At 45.9% G+C, this 27,602-nt stretch overlaps 1 protein-coding gene across 11 annotated transcripts in view; it reads right to left on the bottom strand.

Annotated features, from left to right (window-relative positions):
* SIL1 (SIL1 nucleotide exchange factor) overlaps positions 1–27,295 on the bottom strand; it is a 242,322-nt gene extending 215,027 nt beyond the window's left edge. For 7 of the 11 annotated variants that reach the window (XR_012414144.1, XM_073994363.1, XM_045394936.2 and 4 more), the window contains exon 1: positions 27,196–27,295. The gene's annotated coding sequence lies outside the window, so the exon portion shown is untranslated. Of the gene's footprint in view, positions 1–25,075; positions 25,252–27,195 lie in introns of all 11 variants that reach the window. The other 4 variants (XM_073994364.1, XM_065546807.1, XM_005557918.4 and 1 more) reach the window with 1 other exon arrangement.
* Between the last annotated feature and the right edge of the window lie 307 nt (positions 27,296–27,602).

Here is a 27,602-nt window from a genome sequence, read left to right on the forward strand (position 1 = left end):
AGAAGCACAAAGATTGAAGAGAGTGAATAGAGACTAAGGGACCTAGGGGACACAATCAAGCAGACCAACATACACATTGTGAAAGTCCCAGAAAGAGAAGATAAAATAGCAGAGAGAATATTTCAAAATATAATGGCACAAAATTTCCCAAATTTGATGAAAGACATGAACATAAACATCTGAAAAGCTCAACTCCAAACAGGATGAATACAAAGAGACTCATACCAAGACACATTATAATCAAACTGTTGAAAAACAAAGGGCCAGGTATGATGACTTAGAGCCAGGCATGGTGGCCCACGCCTGTAATCCCAGCACTCTGGGAGGCTGAGACGGGCAAACTACGAGGTCAGGAGTTCGAGACCAGCCTAGTCAACATGGTGAAACCCTGCCTCTACTAAAAATACAAAAAATTAGCTGGGCATGGTGGCAGGTGCCTGTAATCCCAGCTACTTGGGAGGCTGAGGCAGGAGAACTGCTTGAACCTGGGAGGCGGAGGTTGCAGTGAGGCAAGATCACACCACTGCACTCCAGCCCGGGAAACAGTGTAAGACTCCATCTCAAAAAAAAAAAAAAAAAAAAGACAGACAAAGGCAGAATCTTGAAAGCGAGAAAAGCAACTCATTACACACAAGGATCCCCAATAAGATAAGCAGATCTTTCATCAGAAACTTTGGAGGGACTCACTCCCAAGATGGCAGCAGCAATGGCTGCCAGCCGTTGGGGGTCAGAGTGAAGACAGGCAGCAAAACATCAGCTGGTCCCAGATTCACTGCTAAGTGCTGAGTGGAGTTTTACTCTATCTTCTGTGACATTTCCAATTGTCACATTTCCAATTTTAGACAATGACTCACATCTCTGCCCCCACTCCAGAACCCCCTGTTGCCCCCATGATCCCAAAGAAGCTAGCCTGCCCCAGAATTCACCCCCAGGATGTTGCAACACCACATTTTGTTTTCTACATAATTTGAGAGACTAATGCATTAAAAAAATAGATATAGCTTATGTTTTTAGACACACAACGTGTAAGATGCAATATCATGACATCAACAACTGAAAGGGGTGAGAAATGGAGCTGTTGAAGGAGCAGAGTATGCTTTTGAAGTTAAGCTATTATAAATTCAAATTACAGTGTTATAACTTCAGGATGTTAAATGTAATGCCCACGGCAACCACACAGAAAATAGCTAAAGAATATACACCAAAAATATGAGGGCCAGGTGTAGTGGCTCACACCTGTAACACCAGTGCTTTGGGAGACAAAGGTGGGCAGATCACTTGAGGTCAGGAGTTTGAGACCAGCCTGGCCAATATGGTGAAATCCCATCTCTACTAAAAATACAAAAATTAGTTGGGGGTGATGACATGAGCCTGTAATCCCAGCTACTTGGGAGGCTGAGGCAGGAGAACTGCTTAAACCCAGGAAGCAGAGGTTGCAGTGAGCCAAGATCACGCTACTATACTCCAGCCTGGGCAACAGAGTGAGACACTGTCTTAAAAATAAAAATAAATAAAAAAATTTTAAAAACCTAAAACTTATGGGACACAGCAAAAGCAATACTAAAGGAGAAATTTATAATGTTTACATTAAAAAACAGGAAAGATCAGGCGGGCGCAATGGCTCACGCCTGTAATCCCAGCACTTTGGGAGGCCAAGGCAGGCAGATCACGAGGTCAGGAGATCGAGACCATCCTGGCTAATACAGTGAAACCCCATCTCAACTAAAAATACAAAAAAAAAAAAAAAAACTAGCCGGGCATGGTGGCGGGCGCCTATAGTCCCAGCTACTAGGGAGGCTGAGGCAGAAGAATGGCGTGAACCAGGGAAGCGGAGCTTGCAGGGAGCCAAGATTGCATCACTGCACTCCAGCCTGGGCGACAGAATGAGACTCCATCTCAAAAAAAGAAAAAACAAAAACAAAAAGATCACCGACAACAACTTAACTTTACATTTTAAGGAACTGAAAAAAGAAAAGCAAACTAAACCCAAAGCTAGCAGAAGAAAGAAAATAATAAAGATCAGAGCTAAGATCAATGATATAGAGAACAGAAAAATAATAGAGAAAAATCAACAAACCTAAAAGGTGGCTATGCAAAAAAGATCAACAAAATTGACAAATCTACACCTAGATGGACTTTTTAAAAAGAGGCCAGGTACAGTGGCTCACACCTATAGTCCTAGCATACTGGGAGGCCAAGATAGGATTGCTTAAACGCAAGAGTTCAAGAACAGTCTGGGCAATATGGCAAGATCACATTTCTACAAAAAATTTTAATATTAGCCAGGCATGGTGGTACGTGCCTGTGGTCCCAGCTACTTGGGAGGCTGAGACATGAGACAGTAGGATCACTTGAGCCCAGGAAGTCGAGGCTGCAGTGAACCATGACTATGCCACCAAACTCCAGCATGGGCAACAGGGCAAGACCTTGTCTCAAAAAGGAAAAAGAGAGAGAGGACTCAAATTACTAAAATCAGAAATCGAAGTTGGGTCAGGCATGGTGGCACATGTCTGTAGTACGAGGTACTCAGAAGGATCCTTTGAGCCCAGGAGTTTGAGACCAGCCTGGGCAGTACAGCAAGACCCCATCTCAAAAAAAAAAACAAAAAAGACTGCGAGGCGAAGTGGCTCATGCCTGTAATCCCAGGACTTTGGGAGGCCAAGGCAGGCAGATCACTTGAGGTCAGGAGTTTCAGACCAGCCTGGCCAACATGGCAAAACCCCATCTCTACTAAAAATACAAAAATTAGCCAGGCATAATGATATGTGCCTGTAATCCCAGCTACTCAGGAGGCTGAGCCAGAAGAATCACTTGAACATGGGAAGCAGAGGTTGCAGTGAAGCAACATCATGTCACTGCACTCCAACCTGGATGACAGAGTAAGACTGTGTCTCAAAAAAAAAAAAAAAGAGTAAAAGAAAAAAAATGAAAGGGGGGATATTACCACTGATTCTACAGAAATGAAAAGGATTATAAAAGTATAATAGGCCAGGTGCAGTGACTCACACCTGTAATCCCAGAATTTTGGGAGGCCACGGCGGGCGGATCACCTGAGGTCAGGAGTTGGAGACCAGCCTGGCCAACATGGCAAAACCCCATCTCTACTAAAAATACAAAAATTAGCTGGCATGGTGGCACGCGCCTGTAATCCCAGCTACTCAGGAGGCTGAGGCAGGAGAATCGCTTGAAGCTGGGAGGCAGAGGTTGCAGTGAGCAAGATCACACCCCTGCACTCCAGCCTGGGCAACAAGAGCGAAACTCCATCTCAAAAAAAAAAGAGGATGTACTATGAGCAGGTGTACACCAACAAGCTTGATAACCTAGATATGGACAAATTCATAGAAACAAAATCTACCAAGACTGAATCACAAACAAATAGAAATTCTGAATAGACAGACCTGTAACTAGCAAGCCAACTGACCAGTAATCAAAACTCTCCCAACAAAGCAAAGCCCTAGACCTGATGGCTTTACCAAACATTTAAAGAACTAACATCAATCCTTCTCAAACTTTTCCAAAATATTGAAGACGAAGGAATACTCCCTAATTTATTCTCTGAGGCCAGCATTACTTTGATACCAAAGCCAGACAAACACTACAAGAAAACTACAGACCAGCCAAGCACAGTGGCTTACGCCTGTAATACCAGCACTTTGGGAGGCCAAGGCAGGGGGATCACCTGAGGTCAGGAGTTCAAGACCAGCCTGGGCAACATGGTGAAACCCCGCCTCTACTAAAAATACAAAAATCAACCAGGTGTGGTGGCACATGCCTGTGATCCCAGCTACTCAGGAGGCTGAGGCATGAGAATCACTTGAACCCGGGAGGTAGAGGTTGCAGTGAGCCACGATCATGACATTGCACAATCTGGGCAACAGAGCGAGACTCAGTCTCAAAAAGAAAAAAAAGGCAGGGCGCGGTGGCTCAGGCCTGTAATCCCAGCACTTTGGGAGGCCGAGACGGGCGGATCACGAGGTCAGGAGATCGAGACCATCCTGGCTAACACGGTGAAACCCTGTCTCTACTAAAAAAAAAAAAATACAAAAAACTAGTCGGGTGAGGTGGCTGGCGCCTATAGTCCCAGCTACTTGGGAGGCTGAGGCAGGAGAATGGCGTGAACCCGGGAGGCGGAGCTTGCAGTGAGCCCAGATCGCGCCACTGCACTCCAGCCTGGGCGACAGAGCGAGACTCCGTCTCAAAAAAAAAAAAGAAAACTATAGACCTGTTTCCCTTATGACCTCTTTTGTGAGACAATGTCTCACACTCTGTGGCCCAGGCTGGAGTGCAGTGCCACAATCATAGCTCACTGCAGCCTCAAACCCCTGGTCTCAAGCAATCCTCCCACAACGGCCTGCCAAAGTGCTGGGATTACAAGCATGAGCCACTGCACCCTGACTCTTTGCCACTTCATAACGAAGGTGGCCTTTCCTTCAGTTTCCAATAACATGTTCCTAATTTCCATCTAAGGGACCATCAGAATGGCCTTTACCATCCAGATTTCTATGAATATTCTGATCAAGACCACTTAGATAATCTCTAAGAAGACGGAGGCTTTCTCTACAGCTCTCTTCTGAACCTTCGTCAGAATCACCCTTAAGGCTCCTTTCATGGCAATGCACCTCAAAACTCTTCTAGCCTTCTACCCATTACCCAGTTCCAAAGCTGCTTCCACATTTTAGGTATCTGTTATAGCAGCACCCTACTTCTCAGAACCAATTTCTATCTTAGTCTGCTCACGCTGCTATAAAACAAAAATATTTTAGACTGGATAATTTATACATAACAGAAATTTATTGCTCACAATTCTAAAGGCCTGGAAGTCCAAGAACAAGATGCCAACAGATTCTATGTCAGGTGAGGGATCGCTGCTTCATAGATGGCACCTTCTTACTGGGTCCTCACATGCAGAAGAGGCAAAGAAGCTCCTTGGGCCTCTTTTATAAGGGTACTAATCCTATTTATGAGGGTAGAGACCTTATGACCTAATCACCTCCCAAAGGAACCACCTCGAGGGTTAGATTTCAACATATGAATTTGGAGGAGATACACATTCAGACCATGACACTATTATTATCCCTCATTTAGAGCTGAGAAAATTAACGGGCAGGAAAGTGAAGTAAATAATCCAAGGTCACACAACTTCCAAGTGGAGAAGCTGAGATTCCTTTTTTTTTTTTTTTTTTTTTTTTTGAGACGGAGTCTCGCTCTGTTGCCCCAGGCTGCAAGCTCCACTCACTGAAAGCTCCGCTTCCCGGGTTCATACCATTCTCCTGCCTCAGCCTCCTGAGTAGCTGGGACTATAGGCGCCTGCCACTACAGCTGGCTAATTTTTTGTATTTTTAGTAGAGACGGGGTTTCACCGTGTTAGCCAGGATAGTCTCGATCTCCTGACCTCGTGATCCACCCGCCTTGGCCTCCCAAAGTCCTGGGATTACAGGCATGAGTCACTGCGCCCGGCTTTTTTTTTTTTTTTTTTTTTGAGATGGAGTCTGGCTCTGTCACCCAGGCTGGAGTGCAGTGGCACCATCTCGGCTAACCACAACCTCTGCCTCCTGGGTTCAAGCGATTCTCCTGTCTCAGCCTCCTGAGTAGCTGGGATTACAGGCGCGTACCACCATGCCTGGCTAATTTTTGTATTTTTAGTAGAGACGGGGTTTCACCATGTTGGTCAAGCTGGTCTTGAACTCCCGACCTCATGATCCACCCACCTTGGCCTCCCAAAGTCCTGGAATTACAGGCATGAGCTACTGCGTCTGGCTGAGAAGCTGAGATTCTAACTAAAGTCAGCCCCAATCCAAGGGTCAAGCTCCTAACCACTATGCAGCATGGCTTTCCAGATGAATAAATGAAAGGAGTAGTGGGCAAGGCCACAGTATCACTAAAGGGTCTGGTCTAGGGTCTATACCCACCCACCATGCACTTAACACTTGGTCTGGCAGCATGTAACTCTGACCCAGTTTTCTTTATACCACAGACAACTCCTGTACCTCAGTTTTCCTGGCCACACAGTGGGAGGAACAACTCCAGCCCATTTCCGGCCCTCCTTACATTGGCTGCTGCCAAGAGAAAACATGTGCACATCTACATCAACCAGAACCGAATGTAATACAAACCGCAGGTGCTGGCTTTGCTAACTTGGCACATCACATCTCTGGGAGTTGCCAATGTCAGTGGCTTAAGTGGTCCAAGGTGAAGGGGGTAGCCCTTACCCAGCAGTGACAGCCAAGAGAGGGATGGTGACATAGCAGGTTACAAAGGACTCTGTAGCTGTCAGCCATTAACATGTGACAAGCCTGAAACCTCCAGGCCTTTTTCTGTGCAGATGGAAAGATGCCAAATGCTGGCACCCTGGGCCACCATGTCTGCTGAGTGGCCAGGTGCCCCAACAACACACTGACTACTGGCACTGAGAAAGCACATGAATCAGGAGGAACAAGGCCACACTTCAGGGCATTAGTCTCAAGATTACCATTTAGCTGACTGAAGGAAAACAACCTATTACAGTAATGTTCCTTTTCTGATCTTCATTTTCACTCACTCAACAAAATCCATCCAATGTCCAAAAGGGTGCTGCTCATTTGCAAATCATCTCACCACCAAAACCACCACCAACTCTCCAAAGGCTTCCCCTGTTTTCCAGGTAAATATGAAATGCCTTGCCACAGCTGACAAGGCCTGCCCTCACCAACCCCTCCAACCTCAGCTGGCTCCTCTCACTCTCTGTGCTCCAGCCATACTTTCAGTTCCTTATACAACTCCCCACCCACCGCCTGCTTTCAGAGCCTTTGCAAATCTAGGCCCTCGGCCTGAAATTTTCCTCAACCTCATTTCACTCTGCTTGGCAAATACTTGTTTGGTCTTCACAATATTTACTCAAACATCACTTCCTCAAAGAAGACCTCTCTGATACCCTCTTAGCCCTAGGACCAAGTCAAATCCCTCTCAAATGTTCTCAACTCTTTCTTTCAGTACACTTACTGCAAGTGTAATTTTACTAACTTTGACAAATTCATCAGTTCACTCTAAGGAGGAACCCTATCTGACACTGTATCTGAGGGCCTAACAGTGTCTGGAATGGAACAGATGTTCTATATACATTTGTTGACTGAAAAAATAAAATTTCAGAGAGAAGGAAAATGAAGCTGAATCCAAATCAAAGCGTTCTACTTAGAGCTGTTCTCCTGCCCACATGACCTTAAGCCAAACTATTCTCTCCCCTTTCCCCTTTCTCTCCCAAATTTCTTACAGAAGTTACTTTCTGTCCTGACATTCTTTAAGCTGGTGGTAGCCATAGTGATAAGCTAGCCTACAGCCAGAAATAGTCTAAAAAGATATCACCTTGTCTGAGTGTTCCAAGCTTCCAAAATAAAAGTTCCCAGCACATGCCTAGGCAGGCAGAAACACAAAAGCCTTTCCCCAGTAAAGACACTGAACCAAACAACCAGCACCCACTGAAAGAAATGAGTAATCCCCAGTGCAGACAGTGCCCCCCGAGTGACCCACCCAAAGGAAGAAGGGAGGGGAAGCAAGGCTACAGGGGCAGAAGCAGGCACTCTGTGCCCTGATGAGATTTTAAACCCTCTTTTACTCCTTGGATAAAGCAGAGATGTGCCCAAACACTAAATATCAAAGTCTCTCCTGATGAGGCAGCTTCAGAGGAGGTCCACAGATTGTGGCTCAGAAAAGCAATATCAGCATCTAAAGAAGTTCGCATAAAGCTCTAATTAAGGCCATTTTCCCTCTACAGAAGCAGGAGGATCTTCTCCTTACCCTTCTCTTCTGCAGGGTAGGCAGGTGGGGGGTGGCATGAAGGGAGGCATAAGTATTTTTTGAGCACCACTTAGTGTCAGGCATAGTGACAGGTACTTTATAGACAGGGCTATTAATAAAAAACAAATGGGAAACGAATGAGCACATACACAGATGGGTAGCTGATACTCAGCGAGGTTAAGCAACTTGTTCAACTATTAAATGGTAAGGTCAAGGGTCGCACCCACAGCCAAATATGGTGGCTCACACCCATAATCCCAACACTTCAGGAGGCCGAGGTGGGAGGATCATTTGAAACCAGGAGTTCAAAACCAGCCTGAACAACACAGCAAGATCCCATCTCTACAAAAAATTAAAAGATTTGCCAGGTGTGGTGGCACATGACTGTAGTCCCAGCTACTAGGGAGACTGAGGTGGGAGGATCTCATGACCTCAGGAGGTCGAGGTTGCAGTGAGCCAAGATTGTGCCACTGCATTCCAGCCTGGGCAACAGAGCGAGATCCTGTCTCTTTAAAAAAAAAAAAAAAAAAACATGCCGGCATAGTGGCTCACACTTGTAATCCCAGCACTCTGGGAGGCCAAGGTGGGTGGATCACTTGAGGCCAGGAGTTCGAGACCAGCCTGGCCAACATGGGGAAACCTCATCTCTACTAAAAACACAAAAAATTAGCCAGGCATAGTGGTGTGCGCCTGTAATCCCAGCTACTCAAGAGGCTGAGGCAGGAGAATCACCTGAAACCAGGAGGCAGAAGTTGCAGTGACCCAAGATCATGCCATTGCAATCCAGCCTGGGCAACAAGAGAAAAACTCAATCTAAAAAAAAAAAAAAAAAAGTCACACCCAGCTCTGCCTGAATCAGACTTTTTTCTCCTACCCCAATGCTGCCTTTGTGGGTCATCTATTAGCCCTACAATGCTCCTCACCCCTTTACCACCACCTTCCTAACCAGAATTGGGAATGTAGCTCCTGGTAAGCTCTCTGGAAAAGAAAAGTCTGTCTTCTATGAGCACAACCCACCACAATTGATACGTACAAAACTGAGATGCACCACCACTTCCTAGGTTTGCAGCACTGTTTGTTGTAGGGAGCAAAATTCATCATGTGCAACTATGGGCATGAGGCTGGGTTTTCTGAAAACCCAAAATGAGACCACAGTGATGAAGTCTCTGCATTTCCCAGAACCCACAGCTCTGAGCACTAGGATGGTATTCCTGCAGTGTAGCATGCCTTAAACCAAAGGATGGTGTGCTCCATCACACCATCAGAAAGACACTACCTGCAGGGTAGACAACCCCAGCTGAAGTCTCCATAGCTCCTCTAGCTAGGCAGAGAGGGTAGCAACTCCATACCTGAGTCATCTGCCTCTACACAGCATCTTCTGCAAGGTTAAGCATTCATTCATTGTGCTGTAGTTCAAGGTTAACCCTTCCCCCTGCACTCATTTCAGGATCTGCCTCTTATCAAAAGCTATGCCAGCTGATTATTATAATGATAACTATTATGCCATTATAATAACATTATTGTGCTTTTTTCCTGCACTTGACATCTGTTGGCTGATAGGTTTAAACAGTACATAAGCAATAATTATGCAGTGCTCTCTCCTTTCCAACCAAGCCTCTACTGTGACTCTTTTTTTTTTTTTTTTTGAGACGGAGTCTCGCTCTGTCACCCAGGCTGGAGTGCACTGGCCGGATCTCAGCTCACTGCAAGCTCCGCCTCCCGGGTTCACGCCATTCTCCTGCCTCAGCCTCCCGAGTAGCTGGGACTACAGGCGCCCACCACCTCGCCCGGCTAGTTTTTTGTATTTTTTTAGTAGAGACGGGGTTTCACCGTGTTAGCCAGGATGGTCTCGATCTCCCGACCTCGTGATCCGCCCGTCTCGGCCTCCCAAAGTGCTGGGATTACAGGCTTGAGCCACCGCGCCCGGCCTCTACTGTGACTCTTAATGTTACATCCAAGTGCAACAAATGCCCGGCCCGAGCAGCAGTGGGAAACATGGCTCATCTGGGCTCACCCACCATGCCTCTAGTCACAGTGCCAGAAACAGAGGCTCAACTAGGTCCCTAACTGTTAACATGCACCCCTGCTTTCCCAGGGATTTGGGGGAAATACCACCCAGCAAGCAATTTATTGTTTAAAACCCCCACAGGGCTGGAGGAGTTATATACAGGTCTCAGTACTGCAGAGGGACAAGCAGTACCAAATCACAACGGCACACACCACCACAAGAGAAGCAGCACAGGAAAATGCATTCCTCCACTGGGAGTTCTCAAACAAATGATTTCCAGCGTCATTCTGCCTGCTTTCCCACACATAGTTCTTGGCAACTGCTGGTAAAATTGGCAAAAGGGAGAGGAGGGATAGGGCAGAGGGCTATCTCCAGGCTTCTATTTTGAAGTTGAGAAATCACTAAACTGGCTGCTTGGCCTTCTTTATAGGACCCACCAGAGGCCAAGATAGAGTCTGGAGGCCAAAGCAGAGAAGTCCCACCTCCTGTCAGCCAAAGCCCTTGCATCTACCTTTCACACTGTTGATGACAATCAAGGTAGAAAAAGATGCGAGATTCTATAACTGCAGACTATCAATATGCCTGAATTACACATTAGCCCTATTAAAGGCAACCCACAGCAAGGCTTCATTAAAAAACGATGTTAAAACAAACCCCGCCAGGGGTCCAGGGCTGGCCTGTTTTGTTTTCTATCCTGTAATACATAGTTTCTGTTTTTTGTTTTTTTGTTTTTAAGGCAGAGAAGGGAGTGGAAGGTTATTTGAATTTAAATGAGCAGTAAACACTATAATCTGTGTGTAAGGAGAAAAGAAACATTTAGGAGTGCCAAGTGTAGGCTCTTGGGACATGTGTGGCCAGGGCAGTAGCGGCCTGGGGGGCTTTCTCCTTCAGCCTCAGCACGCTGCTCTTCATCATTTGGGAGCAGGCAAGCCAGCAGGCAAGGTCCACGCGGCACAAAGAGGCACTGTTCCCTAGGTCTAAGGAGAAGATTGCCCTCTCAGAAGGAAATTAATATGACGCAACACAGAATGAGCTGGGCCAGACATCCACAGAAGTCACCTATCTAAGGAAGGGGTTTGAAGAGGTGTTCCTCAAGGCATGGACCACATCTGTCTCATTCATCACTGTATTCCCATGGCTAAGCAGGTCCTGGCACACAATGGGTACTCAGCAAATAATGGTGGACTGAATGGTAACCAGAAAGAACTCTTAGGTTGAAAGCCACTGACAAGAGCTAGAATCTAACTGTTCCTATTGTAACCTGTGGTAACAGAAGAGCCGTGGATGGCAAAGAATATATAAAGGGAGCCTAGAGAATAAAAATGAGTCTATCTTCAGCACTTGGTGCCTTAACAGACTGACAAGTGTATTATAGTCAGATTTCAATATAGCCCTAGGACAAAGTGGGAAGGAGAGAAGGGGAAGAGAGAGAAACAAGTGAGACAAAGCATTTATTGAGTGCTTACCATGTACACATCTGAAAACCCCAGGGGGTTTCACAGATGAGGACACAGGAGCAGGGAGGTTGAGTAGCTCCTCTAAAGTCTCACAGCTGTTACATGGTTTAAATCTGGGTGTATCTGATGCTACGACCCAAAAGCTTTCCACCATAATTTGCTTCGTTTCCTCCAGAGGGGAGCTGGCTTTCCAGCTAACCTCTCCTATAGAGGAGAGAATGCTCTTACATGTCCACATAAATCAACTTAGTCATCATGTTTCTTGGAGTTAGTTAACTGGAACTGTGACTTGATGGTCTCTTATGAATTTTACATGCCTGAGACAGGCCCCCAGGAACTGAAACCTGGATGAACTAAGTTTCCAGGCCTGCAAAGCTGCACAGCAGTAAGGCCCCGACTAAGTCATCAGCTGGTGCTTCTTTCTAGGACAAACCTCTTTGGCCCAGCACAGGTCAGGTGTGGGTAAGGAAAGAACCTAAGCATGACCTCTACATGCCCCCAAGTTCTCCTCGGAAATTACAAAGAAGCCTTCCCTACTCCATGCTGTGTCAGCAATGCACAGAATTCTATTTGAAGGCTTTAAATTCTGATTTCAGTAGGACTAACAGAAGTAAAAAGAAGCAAATGAGCCTTCCCTCCATGTCCATGGTGCTCCTGCCTCCCCGGAGCGTCCAGAGACCTTCCACACCCATGATGTCAGGGGCGGCAGTGTTGAAAGGTCAAGGTGATTTTCCATGTTGTATTCAGAAGAGACCAGAGGCAAGGATCAGCCAGTGCTGCTAATGGAGGTGAATACCCTGGACAAACTCAGAGACAGCTTAGGTTGTACTAGAAAACATTTTCAAGGTTGTCTGTTTATTTCACTTCCTGTATGAGAGTTAAAATGGGTTTTTTCAAAGCACAGGGAAGCTGGTGATTCACCCAGGTGCACAACAGCTGCTGGGAAGACCTGTGAGAAGAGGCCACCCAGCAAAGGCAGGCTGTGTATGGTGAGAAGGGTCTCTAAGGAATGCCCTACATGCCAAGCCATATGCTGTCAGGATATTAATCCAAACCCATCTTGCACACTTTACAATGTTTACTCTTTCTGGGATGTGGAGCATTAAATTATATTCAAGGACTACACAAGTCCTTCCAATTCTATTCCACACTTACTTCTTTGCTAAAAAGATTTGTAACCTGGAAACAAAGCCCTCTGCCTAATAGCAGCAATAATTCTCCGCAAAGAATAGGAAGTCAGACTGCCAGTTCAAACTCTCCTAAAAGGTATTGCCCCACTGGAGCTTTGGTTTAGGTTTCTCCAAAACGTGAAGAAACCTACTACTGATCCCCTTTTTCCAGAGATGACAGGCCTGTGTCACTAAGCGTCCTGAGAGGAGGGCTCAAACCAAAAGAGGAAAGAGGAATCACCACTGCTCCATTCCTACCCTAACTGCAATGGCCCTGGAAATGGTAAAGAATTCCAAAGAGGACTGCCTCATTGCTACAAGAACTAAGAACAAGGTACGTGAATAGGAGACAAGGCTACCTGGATTAGTCACAGCCCTACTCTGGGCTAGCAGTGTGACCCTAAATGGGTCATTTAGACTCTCCGAGCCTCAATATTTTACCACCACAAAATGGGGATGTTGTGTGGCCAGGCACAGTGGCTCATCCTTGTAATCCTAGCACTTTGAGAGGTCAAGGTAGAAGGATTGCTTGAGGCCAGGAGTTCAAGACCAGCCTCAAAAACATAGCAAAACCCCATCTCTAAAAAAAAAAAAAATTTTTTAATTAGCCGGGCATGGTGGCACATGCCTATAGTCCCAGCTCAGGAGGCTGAGGTGGGAGGATATCTTGAACCCAAGATTTTGAGGCTGCAGTGAGCTACGATCACACCACTGTTACTCCAGCCTGGGTGTGAATGAGACGTTGTCTCTAAAAAAGCTACAACTAAAAAATAAATAAATGGGGATGTCATAAGAATCAGATTGAAAACAGTAAAATTTGAAAACAGTAAAACATTGGACATACTTTAGGCCTGATTGTTATTCCAAAGACCCCTGCATGAGAAACCCTAGGACATTCCTAGGGAGCAGAGAGGCAAAGCTGTCACCTCTCAGAGACAGTCTACAGAGACTGGGTCCTGTTGTTTACAGAGAAATCCATACGTCAGGAGTAAAGTGAGGACAGAGTAAAATTTGAAGAGAAGACCACACGTGGGTCTGCTCAGCTACATTTAAAAAATAACACAGCAGGTCTCCAAATAACATTGCTTCCATCAACATCATTTCCTTATAACATTGATGAGAAAAAAATAATTGGTTCCCAGCCAGGGCCGCTGTTTGTGTGGAGTCTGCTCATTCTCCCCATGTCTGTGTGGATTTTCTCCAAGTCCTCAGTCTCCTTCCACATCCCAAAGACATGGCTGTTAGGTTCATTGGTGTGTGTAAGGGGTCCAGTCTGTATGAGTATCAGGGTGTGTGAGTGTACCCTGAAATGGGATGATGTCCTGTCCAAGGCTGGTTCCTGCCTAGCGCCCTGAGCTGCCGGGATGGGCTCTGGCCACCCGACACCCTGAACTAATCGGGTACTAATTATCTCACTTGTTTTTATTAATCCTTCTTAAAGGTATGTATAGCTCACATTTATCTCAATTTTTAATATTAGAAGTGTTTTGGTCTTTATTTAGAAGTTTGGTCATGTTTCTGTAACAAGAAATATTCTGTAGGAACATAACTTTTGTTTATACCAATTAGCCTATAGTAAAATTGGTTTTGTATACATTTCACTTAAAGTCACAGTTTCCAAGAACTTATGACCAATGTCAAGTGAGGACTTACTATATATGCATATGTTTCAAATTTGAAAAGGCACACGAAGACATACAGTGAAAAGTAAGCCTCCCTCCTCCCCCATTCTCTAGTTACCCAGGGCCTCTCACTAGAGACAAACGGCACTGCTTTCAGTTTCTCATGTATTCTTCCCGAGATATTCCAGGCAGCTAATTTCTATTAGAGATGGGGATATCGTTTGTGGCAACACTCTCAGACCTAGAAGGTGATGTCAGGCAAGTAAGCACTGCTGGGGCGCTTAGGGACTATGAAAAAAATGAGCCAGCCAGAGGACAAGATATTACCTTACAAAAGGTTCCATGGAGATGCAGACTTCCTTCTGGCTATTATACTGTTTTGCCCCTTGGCTGACCACATTTAAGCAGTGATTCTGTACAATGTATTTCCCTTTCAGTTGTGTTTGTTCACCCAGAGCTCTTTCTCAGAGATGTCATTAACAGAAGTGGCCTCTGGGACCTCATGCTGCACCAGCCTGACCACCAGGCCCTTCAAAGTAGCCAGAAGCAGGAAGAACCATCAAACCTGCCTCAGTGGAAGCTGAGCAAAAGGGCAAAAAGTGCAAAAGTTCTTGCGTCACCACCTTTCTAGGGACAAAAGTTGCTTTTCATAGCCCAGTGAAATCAGAATGTAAGGGAGGATAAAGCCCAGACCACAGATGTTCTACAGGGCTGAACCCAAGAGATTAAGTCACTACCCACAGAAAATCATAGGACACTTTTACCCAAAGACAGACTTTCACCAAACGCCCTCAAAAGTTTTCAAGCTATGTCCTCCCCTCCCCCACGTTTATTATTTTACAAGGAATTTAAATGTGTGAAACTCCAGCCTCTACCCAAAGGATACAGATGGGTAGCCTATAGATCAAATCTAGACCACCAATATGCTTTGGTAGTCCCCAGAGATTCTGAATATCTGGCTTCCTATATGACATGAGGAGGCCATACTCACTAGAGCCATACTCACCCATGACAACAGGCTGAGTTGCAGCCACCCCTCATGGAGCACATAAGCACTACACTTTGACACAGGCCCACCATTCTCTGTTGCCTCTCTGTTCCCAACTTGGCCCTAAAAACATCTGAGTTGGAGACTCCCAGCCAGTGAGTAACGTAGGAGGCTAAACTGGCAAGTACATCAGTTGACCAAATAGGAGGACTCTTGAACTCACAAACATTTATTGAACACTCTCTATGTGCCAGGACTGTGCTGGGGATTGGATGCATGAAGAGGAATGACAGACGCAGTGTCTGCCCTCTAGGAAGTTCTAATCCAATTGAGTGTATAAGGTTTACTCTAAGGAATTCAATGCTTCAAAAACAAAGGGCTCTGGGGATGGAGTATGTGAACTCACTGTGGCTGGGAATCAAGAAATGCTTCAGGGAAGTAGGATTTCAACAGGATTATTATCATTTCTTAAGTTTTCATGTAAACATCCATTCAACAACCATTTATGGTATCCATATTACACTCAGCATTATGCTAAGAGACACATAATAAAGCACAACCCATATCCTTGAGAAGCTCATATAATAAGAGACAAACATCGTACCATAATAAAGTGTGCCGAATTCTATAATAAAGGTGTTGCAATGGGGATACAGATGAGGACATATCAGGTAAGGTTCACTGAAGGTGGCAGCTCTGCAGCATAAAGTAGGGAACCGGCTGGGCACAGTAGCTCACGCCTGTAATCCCAGCACTTTAGGATGCTGAGGCAGGAGGATCATGAGGTCAGGAGCTCGAGATCAGCCTGGCCAACATGGTGAAACCCCGTCTCTACTAAAATTACAAAAATTAGCCAGCCGTGGTAGCGTGCGCCTGTAGTCCCAGCTACTTGGGAGGCTGAGGCAGGAGTATCATTGGAACCCAGGAGGCAGAGGTTGCAGTGAGCCAAGATGGCACCACTCCACTCCAGCCTGGGCAACAGAGCAAGACTCCATTTCAAAAAAAAAAAAAGGTAGGAAACGAAGGAGAGAGTATCTGGGCAAAAGAACTGGCAGAGACACAAACATGAGGCATACTCGGAGGACCACGTGGATCAGTTCATCAGGAGCAAGGGGTACACATGGGTGATGGTACGGGACATATTAACTAAAGTGGTAGGATGGGTATACACTGCAATAGGCTTGGAACACCAAGACAACTTGACATATTTGGAATTTATTCAGCAGCTAGTGAGTACTATTGAAGGCTTCTGATATGGTTTGAATTTGTGTCCCCACCCAAATCTCACATCAAATTGTAATCCCCAATATTGGAGAAGGGGTCTACCGGGAGATGACTAAATCATAGGGGCAGATTTCCCCCTTGCTGTTTTCACAAAAGTGAGTTCTCACAGGATCTGGCTGTTTTAAAATGTGCAGCACCATCCCCTTGCTCTCTTCCTCCTGCTCCAGACATGTAAGATGTGCCAGCTTCCCCTTCGCCTTCCACCACGATAGTAAGTTTCCTGAGGCCTTCCTAGAAAAAGAAACCTGTACAGCCTGCAGAACCATGAGCTAATTAAACCTCTTTTCTTTATAAATTACCCATTCTCAGGTATTTCTTTATAACAGTACGAGAACAGACTAACATAGCTTCCAAGCATAAGTATTCTCTGATAAGCACAATATATAGGAAGACCCAAAGTGGCAGTGGTATATAGTATCTTGGAGGAAGCAGAAGCAGGAAATAGGAAGCAAAAGCTTCTGTAATAATTCAGGAGCACAGTCACAGGAAACCGGGGAAGCAACAAGACTAGGTAAAAAAGATAGTGCAGAGGCTTGCTAAAAAGACAATGGCATTTTCTTGAATGTACTAATTCCTATTGTTTACCAATTCAGATTGGCCTTCCCTCTAAATAGTGAATTTTTTACCTTGTTTCATACAGAGAAGTAAGGTATGGTCTATAGTCATAGTACTTGGATTTTTTTAAAACTCAGCTTGAGATCAAAATAATGGGATTGGCTCCAGGGGCTTTTTCCTCACTCCCTTGCTACGTGGAACCAGTTGCACATCTCAAAGCGAGAGACAGTCAACTTGAGCACAAAATCTGGGTCAGTGTATTTGACTGTGCCTCCGTGACTGTGCACAAAGACCAGAAATGAGCATACAAATCAGAGGAAAGCAGTGACAAAAGTCAACATTCCCTTGATGAGCTAATTGCTTCATGTCTGGCTGAAGAGCAGAAAGCAAGAGATAAGGAGAACACACTATCTGAGGGACCAGGCAGGCTCTGGACTAGCCAGCCCTACCCCAATAAAATCCCCATGTCAGACACTGCCCAGGAAACAAGGCCTGCTGGCTTGAGAACCTGATGAGAGAGAACCTGAGAAAGATGAGCACTAAGCTGAGTAAGGAAGGAGATGGCAGAGAAGCAGCAAAGTTCCTTGCTACTCGCAACTTTTAGTTATTCAGCATGAACTTCCTATAACTATTGATATAAATAATATATAATACCAACCAACTAAGACGACAATGAGATGATGGTTAAGATAAAACTTGCTTGGTCAGCATAACCTATCCTCAAACCTAGATGTGGCTCAGAAACTGGAAACTACTGTTGTCAATAATGATAACACAGAGCATTTACATCAGGGGTCCCAAACCCCCGATACTGGTCTGTAGCCTGGTTAGGAACCCATCCAAGGAGGTAAGCAGTGAGTGAGTGAGCAAAGCTTCATCTGTATTTACAGCTGCTTCCCATCGCTTGTATTACCACCTGAGTGCGGCCTCCTGTCAGATCAGCGGCAGCATTAGACTCTCATAGGAGCACAAACCCTATTGTGAACCGCACATGCAAGGGATCTAGGTTGAACACTCCTTATAAGAATCTAATGCCTGATGATCTGTCACTGTCTCTCCATCACCCCCAGATGGAACCATCTAGTTGCAGGAAAATAAGCTCAGGGCTCCCACTAGGTCTACATTATGAATAGTTGTATATTTCATTACATACTATAATGCAATAATAATAGAAATAGGCTGGGCATCACGCCTGTAATCCCAGCACTTTGGGAGGCTGAGGCGGGTGGATCATCTGAGGTCAGGAGTTCAAGACCAGCCTGGTCAACATGGTGAAACCTCATCTCTACTAAAAATACAAAAATTGGCCGGGCACGGTGGCTCAAGCCTGTAATCCCAGCACTTTGGGAGGCCGAGGCGGGCGGATCACAAGGTCAGGAGATCGAGACCACAGTGAAACCCCGTCTCTACTAAAAATACAAAAAATTAGCCGGGCGCGGTGGCGGGCGCCTGTAGTCCCAGCTACTCGGGAGGCTGAGGCAGGAGAATGGCGGGAACCCGGGAGGCGGAGCTTGCAGTGAGCCGAGATCGCGCCACTGCACTCCAGCCTGGGCAACAGCGTGAGACTCCGTCTCAAAAAAAAAAAAAAAAATACAAAAATTAGCAGGTGTAGTGGTGCACATCTATAATCTCAGCTACTCAGGAAGCTGAGGTAGGAGAGTTGCTTGAACCTGGGAGGCAGAGGTTGCAGTGAGCCGAGACTGTGCCACTGCACTCCAGCCTGGGTGATGGAGTGAGACCCTGTCTCAAAAAAATAATAATAGAAATAAAGTACACAATAAACATAATGCACTTGAATCATCCCCAAACCATCCCCCACATCTCCCAGTCCATGGAAAAATAGTCTTCCACGAAACTAGTCCCTGGTGCCAAAAAGGTTGGGGACTGCTATTTTACATTGTGCCAGAGGAAGCACTTACCATATATATTCTCTCAATTCTTAAGATAGCTATAAAAATACATATTACTATTCCCATTCAACAGATCATAAAACTAAGGCTTAGAGAAAATAAGTAACTTACAATCTGACAATTAGTAAGTAGATATCAGAATGTAAATCCAAGTGAGTCTGACTCCAAAGTGTGTTTAAACCACTCTGACATACACTCATTCCTTCTCTCTTTCTCTTAGAGATGTACTGAAGGTTTGTTTGGCTCACCAGATAAGGTCCACTGTTACATCTGGCCTCATTCTTTACAGAAAACACACAAGTCTGGCCCCTGAGCACTATTTGTTTCTAATACAGGGGAAGACTTCAAATTCATTTCCTGAGGTAAGAGCAAGAGAAAACACATTTCAACATGAGTAGGAGGAAAAACAGCATGACAGCAAAAATCTTCAACCATGAGGGTATGATCATATACAAGGCAGTAAGTGGAGACAGGGCCTCCTCCTTCCTCGGAGACTTTTAACTGCAAAAGCATCCTGCATCTTTAAAATGCTTTAAACAATTCTATCAACTTCTATGGCCACCCTTTGTAAGACCCTTAGCTTGTGTCCCAGCTCTAACACTAGAGTTCCACTATTATGTGGGTGGCCTAAAAAAGATCCTATGATTAGGTGGCCCACTTCACTTCTCTGGGGCTCAGTTTTTGTCATCAGAAAAATAAAAACCTATCAAATGCAAAATGGAGGCACTGGACAGTAACAGAACTATACGTGTATCTCCTGACTCTTCACTCATCCACAGTACCACAAACAGCCAGCCCTGATGTTGGCAAGGAAATAAAGATCTCTAGAATATCTTCCAACCCAAAGCACCATCATTTTAGACTTTAGCAGCTGGGTCCAAGGATGCAGACTTAACTTCAAGAATACAGTCAAACCCAACTCCCCATGAGTATGAGATGGGATGTGGGGAAAAACAAGAAGCAACCTTAGGCCGGATGCAGTGGCTCACACCTGTAATCCCAGCACTTTGGGAGGCCAGGGCGAGCAGATTACCTGACGTCAGGAGTTCGAGACCAGCCTGGCCAACATGGCAAAACCCCATCTCTACTACAAATACAAAAATTAGCCGGCCACAGTGGCAAGCACCTGTAATCCCAGCTGCTCAGGAGGCTGAGGCACAAGAATCACTTGAACCTGGGAGGCGGAGGTTGCAGTGAGCCAAGATCACACCTGGGCGACAGTGAGACTCTGTCTCAACGGTGGGAGCGGGGAAGAAGCAACCTTAAATACTTACTTACTAGCTGGCCCCTTAAGCTTCCAATACCCACTATCCACAGCACTCAAAGCATGACCAATCAATGTTGTCTGCATCGATTGTCCTACTTTATGTTATTCCACTGGGCTGAAGCCTGCTAGTTCTAGAGTTTGGTCAGATGGCTGCTGTCCCCTTGGGAGCCTCACAGAAATGAGACTATCCTGAGAGGTAAAGAAATGTCCATTTAAAAGTCCACTGGTACAGCTGGGCATGGTGGCTCACATCTGTAATCTCAGTGCTCTAGAAGGCCAAGGTAGGGCATCACTTGAGGCCAGGAATTTAAGATCAGCCTGGGCAATGTTGCAAGCAAGACCCTGTCTCTTTAAAAAAAATAAATAAATAAATAAATTAGCAAGGCATAGTGGTGCACACCCATGGTTCTAGCTACTTGGGAGGCTAAAGTGGGAGGATCACTTGAGCCCAGGAGTTGGAGGTTGCAATGAGCTATGATTACACCACTACACTCCAGCCTGGACAAGACAGTGAGACCCTCTTAAAAAGGGCCAGGCACAGTGGTTACGCCTGTAATCCCAGCACTTTGGGAGGCCAAGGTGGGCAGATCACGAGGTCAGGAGTTCGTGACCAGCCTGGCCAACATGGTGAAATCCCATCTCTACTAAAAACACAAAAATTAGCCAAGTATGGTGGCAGGCGCCTGTACTCTCAGCTACTTGGGAAGTTGAGGAAGGAGAATCACTTGAACCTGGGAGGTAGAGGTTGCAGTGAGCCGAGATCATGCCACTGCACTCCAGCCTGGGCAACAGAGCAAGACACTCTCTCAAAAAAAAAAAAAATCCACTGGTGAGTGAGGCATGGTAGTACATGCATGCAATCCCAGCTACTCAGGAGGCTGAGGTGGAAGGATTGCTTGAGGCCAGGAGTTCAAGACCAGCCTGGGTAACACAGCAAAATCCCATCTCAAAAAAAAAAAAAGAAAAAAAAGTCCACTGGCATCAGCTTTCCTCACCAGAACTTTAGGATGTATCTCAGATTCTTCTTCCAGTTTCTAGATCTCTTTCTCATCACAAGACTGAAGAAGCAAACTACTTGCAGAGAGGGAAGTAGCTAGCTGTGGAGATCAGTTCACTGACTACCTTGATGTTCTTCTGCCAGTGATGATAAGTGGTAACTAAAAGGGATGATCAAGAACTTCCTCAGTGACAACATGGCCTGTGAGCAGACCTCAGAAACATACCCCTCCCCATTTCTCTGTAGGTGTGAAATGTGACAAGGGCCAAATATCAGACCCTTCCCAAAGGTTCCAATGTCCAGGCTGGGGATACCTGGGCCAACACAGCAGTCCCAGCTGTGAAGATGGAAGGCCCAAGAGGCACCAGAGAAGCAGATGGTAAATGGACCACCTCAAAATCCAAAGACTCAAAGAAAATTAAAACAATAAAGAATAAACTTGGCTAGGTGTGGTGGCTCACACCTACAATCCCAGTACTTTGGGAGGCCGAGGTAGGAGAAATGCTTGAGCCCAGGAGTTCAAGACCAGCCTGAGGTGGTCAGTGAGACTGTCTCTACCAAAAAAAAAAAATTAGCCAGGTGTGGTGGCACATGCCTATAAGTAGCAGCTACTCAGGAGGCTGAGGCAGGAGAATCACCTGAACCCAGGAGGCAGAAGTTGCAGTGAGCCAGGACAGAGGGATATCCAAATGTGGAACTTTTAGTGCCAAAAGCAGGAAGTCCAGGGCAAACCAGGACAAGTTAGTTACCCTACATGACCATTGCACTCTAGCCTGGGCAACAAGAGCAAAACTCAGTCTCAAAAAAAAAAAAGAAAGAAAAAGAAAAAGAAAAAGCTTGTGGAACCAGTTGTTTCTTCTCGATAAAAAACAGGCCTTGATGACTATATTAAAGAAAGAGTATCAGATAAGACCATGCATTCTCAATGAGTGCAATATTACCCTCAAAAGGGGTGAAAATTGATTCTTAGGGAAAAAATATTAGATATTACAATGGTTTGTGGCCATCGAAAGGGCCACAATACAAAAACAGATACACAATACATCTGTGGTATTAAAATTCCATTGGGGGTGGCCGGACGCAATGGCTCATGCCTGTAATCCCAGCACTTTGGGAGACTGAGGTGGGCAGATCACTTGAGGCCAGGAGTTCAAGACCAGCCTGGCCAACATGGCAAAACCCCATCTCTACTAAAAACACAAAAATTAGTTGGGCGTGGTGGTGGGCACCTATAATCCCAGCTACTCAGGAGGCTGAAGCACAAGAACCGCTTGAACCCAGGAGGCAGAGGCTACAATGAGCAGAGATCATGCCACTGCACTCCAGCCTCGGTGACAGAGTGAGACTCCCTCTAAAAAAAAAAAAAAAAAAAAAAAAAAATTCCACTGGGGAGTAGACAATAAGGGGGAAAAATGTCTCAAAATATGATAATGAACAGAAGGTTGAAAAATAATTAACTGAACTCAAAGGGTTGAGTCTTAGATGAACCCTAAGGACAGAGTGTTCATTCATTTGTATAATGGTCATGGGTAGGGTAACTAACTTGTCCTGGTTTGCCCTGGACTTTCCTGCTTTGGCACTAGAAGTCCCATATTTGGATATCCCTCTGTCCTGGGCAAACCGGGATGGTGGTCCACCCTTCTCATGAAAGAGATCAATGAAGGCATTCCCATTTCACAAATGAGGTGACACCAAGAAACACAGTGGTTGTCATGGATTCACAGCACTTTAGCAGCATTCCTGAGGCAAGGCTGGCTCTTTCCATTTGTCTAGTCCTATGCTGACAACTCTCTGCCCCTGACTTCTACTTTGGCAGAGAATGTTACTCACGAATTGATTATGCCACTTCCTTCTCAATACCAAAGCCAAGGGCAGTATTAGGAGGATGAGGGCAGACATGGCCAGCCAGCACAACCACACCCTTGTCTTATAGCTGCCTGGTGGAACCTGAAGGAACTACAAGTCTGGGCTGAACATAGTTTTGTTGCTACTGGATTCTGGGTAGAAATTTGCAAAAGTAAGAATGCCAGGTATAAACTCCTCACAAGCTAGGAAAATTCCATGAGGTTCTCCACATATGTCTAAGCAGCCCAAATCTTTTATAAGGTTTTCATCCCAAAGATGAACTCAGTTATTGCTTATGCTAGGAATCAGGGGCTACCCAAAGCCTCACTCTGAATGGCAACAGGCTATTCTCCTACTCCCCTACTCGGCAGTGAAATCCTTGGTGAAAGTAAAGGAAGAAAAGAAAAGGGCAGGCTATTCCCTCTTTAGACTATATATAATTAAAATGCAAGGCTTTCTGCTGTAGAAGACTAAGGTTTGCAGTTTAAGGCTGACTCAGAAAAGGATAAAGTATTCATCCTTGCTCAGAAAGAGAGAAGATTAGCTCCACAGGATGGGTCTCCAAATGGACACCGAATCCAGGAGTTAGAGATGGCTGTGATACAGAGCATGATCCAAGCACCATCTGGAGCCCCCAGAGAAAAATCCCTAGGAATAGTAACCAAGGGACTAGCATTGTAAGAGCGTTCAGATTAGCTCTCCTGAAAAGAGGCTTACTCCAAGAGACTGGCCGACAGCCTCTGCAGCAGAACTTCACTTAGGAAAGGATAGAAAATGAAGAAAGACGGGGGGAGGCTGAGCAGGTCAGAGTATGAATCCACAAGCATGTGAAAAAGAATATCCACCTCTTTCGAAAAAGGTACAACTTCCTTTTAGAGACTTGTTTGTTTGTTTTTTGTTTGTTTTTTGAGACAGAGTCTCTCGCTCTGTCACCCAGGCTGGAGTGCAATGGCACGATGATCTCAGCTCACTGCAGCCTCTACCTCCCAGGTTCAAGTGATTCTCCTGCCTCAGCCTCCCGAGTAGCTGGGATTACAGGCATGCGCCACCACGCCCGGCTAATTTTGTATTTTTAGTAGAGACGGGGTTTCTCTCCATGGTGGTCAGGCTGGTCTTGAACTCCCCACCTCAAGTGATCCACCCACCTTGGCCTCCCAAAGTGCTGGATTACAGGCGTGAGCCACCGTGCCCAGCCAGAGACTGTCATGTTCTTTTGAATATTCTCATTAACAGCAAATCTTCAATCTTTGAGGGTGAAAACATTTATTGCATTCCTATGTCCCAAGAGCTTTCATGGGTAATTACCTCATTTAACCACCCTTCAAAGTATTATTGCCACTTTTATGTAGTGGTACATTGAGCCCCAGAGGTGAAGTAACTTATCCAAGGTTATGTGGCTAATAAGTGGTAGACTCAGAATTAAAACTCATGTTCACCACCCTCCAAAAATCTGTTATTTCCACTTCAAAAGAACCGTTAACTCATCTGAAGACAAGTCAGGTGACAAGGTTGCTTACCCATGCCATTCGGGGTTAAATATATATAGGCTGTATGCAGTGGCTCACGCCTGTAATCTCAACATTTTAGGAGGCCAAAACAGGAGAATTGCTTAAGGCCAGGAATTCGAAAACAGCCTGGACAACACAGCGAGACCCTGTCTCTACAAAAATTAAAATTACAAAATTAGCTGGGCCTGGTGGTGCACCCTTGTAGTCACAACTACTTAGGAGGCTTTGGTGAGAGTATTACTTAAGCCCAGGAGTTCAAGCTTGCAGTGACCTATGATTATGCCACCACACTCCAGCCTGAGCCACAAAGTGAAACCCCATCTCAAAAAAAAAAAAAAAAAAAAAAAAACAGGAGAATGGCGTGAACCCGGGAGGCGGAGCTTGCAGTGAGCTGAGATCCGGCCACTGCACTCCAGCCTGGGCGACAGAGCGAGACTCCGTCTCAAAAAAAAAAAAAAAAAAATACAGTATGACTCAATATATTAAAGGAACTGATCTCTCACATGGTTCAAAAAGGTCTCTGAAAACAATTCCAGAGGTGGATTTTCAAAACTGCCTTGGACAACAGCCAAATCACTTAGGGGATGCCACCCTCAACTCCCACCACCTACACCTGCACACACCACTCTAAAGGAGAACATTCATTAGTGGATTAAGTTTCCACATGTCTGTTATTTTAAAATCCATTTTGTTACCTTTCGGTTTCACTTAATTAGCCTTTTCTCTTGCCAATGAAACACACCAGGGCTCACAGTTGGCCTCAGTAGAGAATAGCTGGCCTTCAGAAAACAGGGAAGAAGTAAGTGGGAATCAAAGTACTAGGCAACTTTTCATTCCTGGACTTCCACATCCCTAGTAACATTTCCATCACCTGTAAAATGGGAGCAGAAAGTCTCTTCTATTGCCAATTTCATTAAAATAGCACATGTATTCATGAGCAGATTAAATTCACTAAACATCTGAAAGACAGGTGAAATAAATCTGGTGTGGTAACACCATCTTAACCCGAGGGCCATGTTCTCAACTAAAACCACACACCAAGTTCTGACCCACGTTGTATAAATATCAATCCCAATATCGTTACACTCTGGCTCCCATCAAAATCCTACCTAATCCCCAAATCTGGCTATATTTTTATCAGAAAAGAAAAAAACTTGGGTGGGGTGAGAGCTGAAAAGACACACACATAACAAAGTATCTTTCACAATGTCAAAAAACAAACAAACAAAAAAAAACCACCTATTTATAGGCCAGGCGAGGTGGCTCCTGCCTGTAATCCCAACACTTTGGGAGGCCGAGGCGGACAGATCACCTGAGTTTGGGAGTTCAAGACCAGCCTGGGAGAAACCCTCTCTCTATAAAAATAGAAAATTACGGTGGCTCAAGCCTGTAATCCCAGTACTTTGGGAGGCCGAGACGGGCGGATCACGAGCTCAGGAGATCGAGACCATCCTGACTAACACGGTGAAACCCCGTCTCTACTTAAAAAAAAAATACAAAAAAACTAGCCGGGCGTGGTGGCGGGCGCCTGTAGTCCCAGCTACTTGGGAGGCTGAGGCAGGAGAACGGCGTAAACCTGGGAGGCGGAGCTTGCAGTGAGCTGAGATCCGGCCACTGCACTCCAGCCTGGGCGACAGAGCGAGACTCCATCCCAAAAAAAAAAAAAAGAAAGAAAGAAAAGAAAATTAGCTGGGCATGGTGGCGCATGCCTGTAATCCCAGCTACTCGGGAGGCTGAGGCAGGAGAATCGCTTGAACCTGGGAGGTGGAGGTTGCCGTGAGTCGAGATGGTGCCATTGCACTCCAGCCTGGGAAACAAGAGCCAAACTCCGCCTCAATAAAAAATAAAAAAACTGTTTATAAACACATCAGTTTCGTCTCTTAGCAAATATGTAAATTTTATTCTCCTCCTGTCTACTTAGTTTGGGTTAACTTAACCGCCTCCCCATCTCTCAGAACAGTTTTGTGTTTTTATTTAGGTTTACTGAGGTGGGAAAGCCAACTGAAGCCAGGCATTTAAAAATATTAGAAAACTGATCTTACATATATAGGTAGTCAAATATTTTTAAAAGACATCAAATGGCATTCTAATTCCTCCGGTGCAAAGAAAGCCCCAGCCTCACAGGTGTTACCATTTCCTGATTCCTGGCTTTTCCCACTCAAGAGTCCCATTCCAGGAGCTCATATGTCAAGTCATTCTCTCCTGACTTCTGAAGCAGGGATTTTCAAAGCCAGGATTCCGGGACTACCTGAATGAGAACCCCCTGGGGTACAGCTGCCCACGCACCACCTTATCCGAAATCCCAGAGAATGGAGTCCAAGGCTTATGCACAAACCCCCCAGATGATCTGAGAGATAACACTAACCAAAGTCTGTAACCTCTAAAGGCAAATTTTATAGGACAAAGAAAAACAAGCATTAAGAGAGTGACAATAATTCCACATGGGAAGAGACACACGGGTCAACACCCAAGCCACCCCTTCAGACAGATACGGAAATTTAGGCCGGAAGAATCAAACAGTCAAGGGCACTAAAAACAGGTGCGGAGCCAAAGCCAATATCGAATTTCCACGGCCTCATCTCCCGCCAATGAAGAGGTGAATGGAGACATTCTGAGTGGGAAAGGTAAGAAAGGTGGGCCTTCGGCAGGGTGCACCGGGCCCACTTGGACGTCCCGCTTTGGAGACAGTAGTGAAGATGTGTGGGTCCCGAGAACACTGCTGCGAAGGCGCCGAGGCCGCCGGCAGGAGAAGGCCCAGGAAGCGCCCTGAACCCCCAGCCCAGCTCCAGGGCCGGGCGGCCCTCACCGCCCCTACCTTCGGCTTCCGGCAGCCGAGTGGCAGACACAACCCCCACAATTCCAGGCGGCCGCAGCGGCGACCAGCTCCCCCTGCGCAAACGCGGCGGCGACAGTCTGAGCCCGTGAGCTGGCAGCTGTTACGCAGCTCGTGGCCTCGCCCAATCGCGGGCCGACAGAACAGCGCGCGGCACCCCCGACCACGCACCGAGGTGGGAGCACCGCCCCTAGCACCGCCCTCTGCAGACTCTGCACGAGCTGCCCCAGCGCCCCTCTGCTGGTAGAGCGAGGGCTGAAGAGATACGTGCCACCTGCTTCTGCTTCCAGGCTGCAACCGCGAAGTTTCCTCTCTGATTTTCGAACAGTGTAATTTCTTTCTAGCGGAAGGACCCTCAGAAAGCAATCAGAGGGGTGCGGGTAAAAATA

This window comes from Macaca fascicularis, chromosome 6 (genome assembly GCF_037993035.2).
Source record: "Macaca fascicularis isolate 582-1 chromosome 6, T2T-MFA8v1.1".
In the NCBI taxonomy this organism is placed as follows: domain Eukaryota; kingdom Metazoa; phylum Chordata; class Mammalia; order Primates; family Cercopithecidae; genus Macaca; species Macaca fascicularis.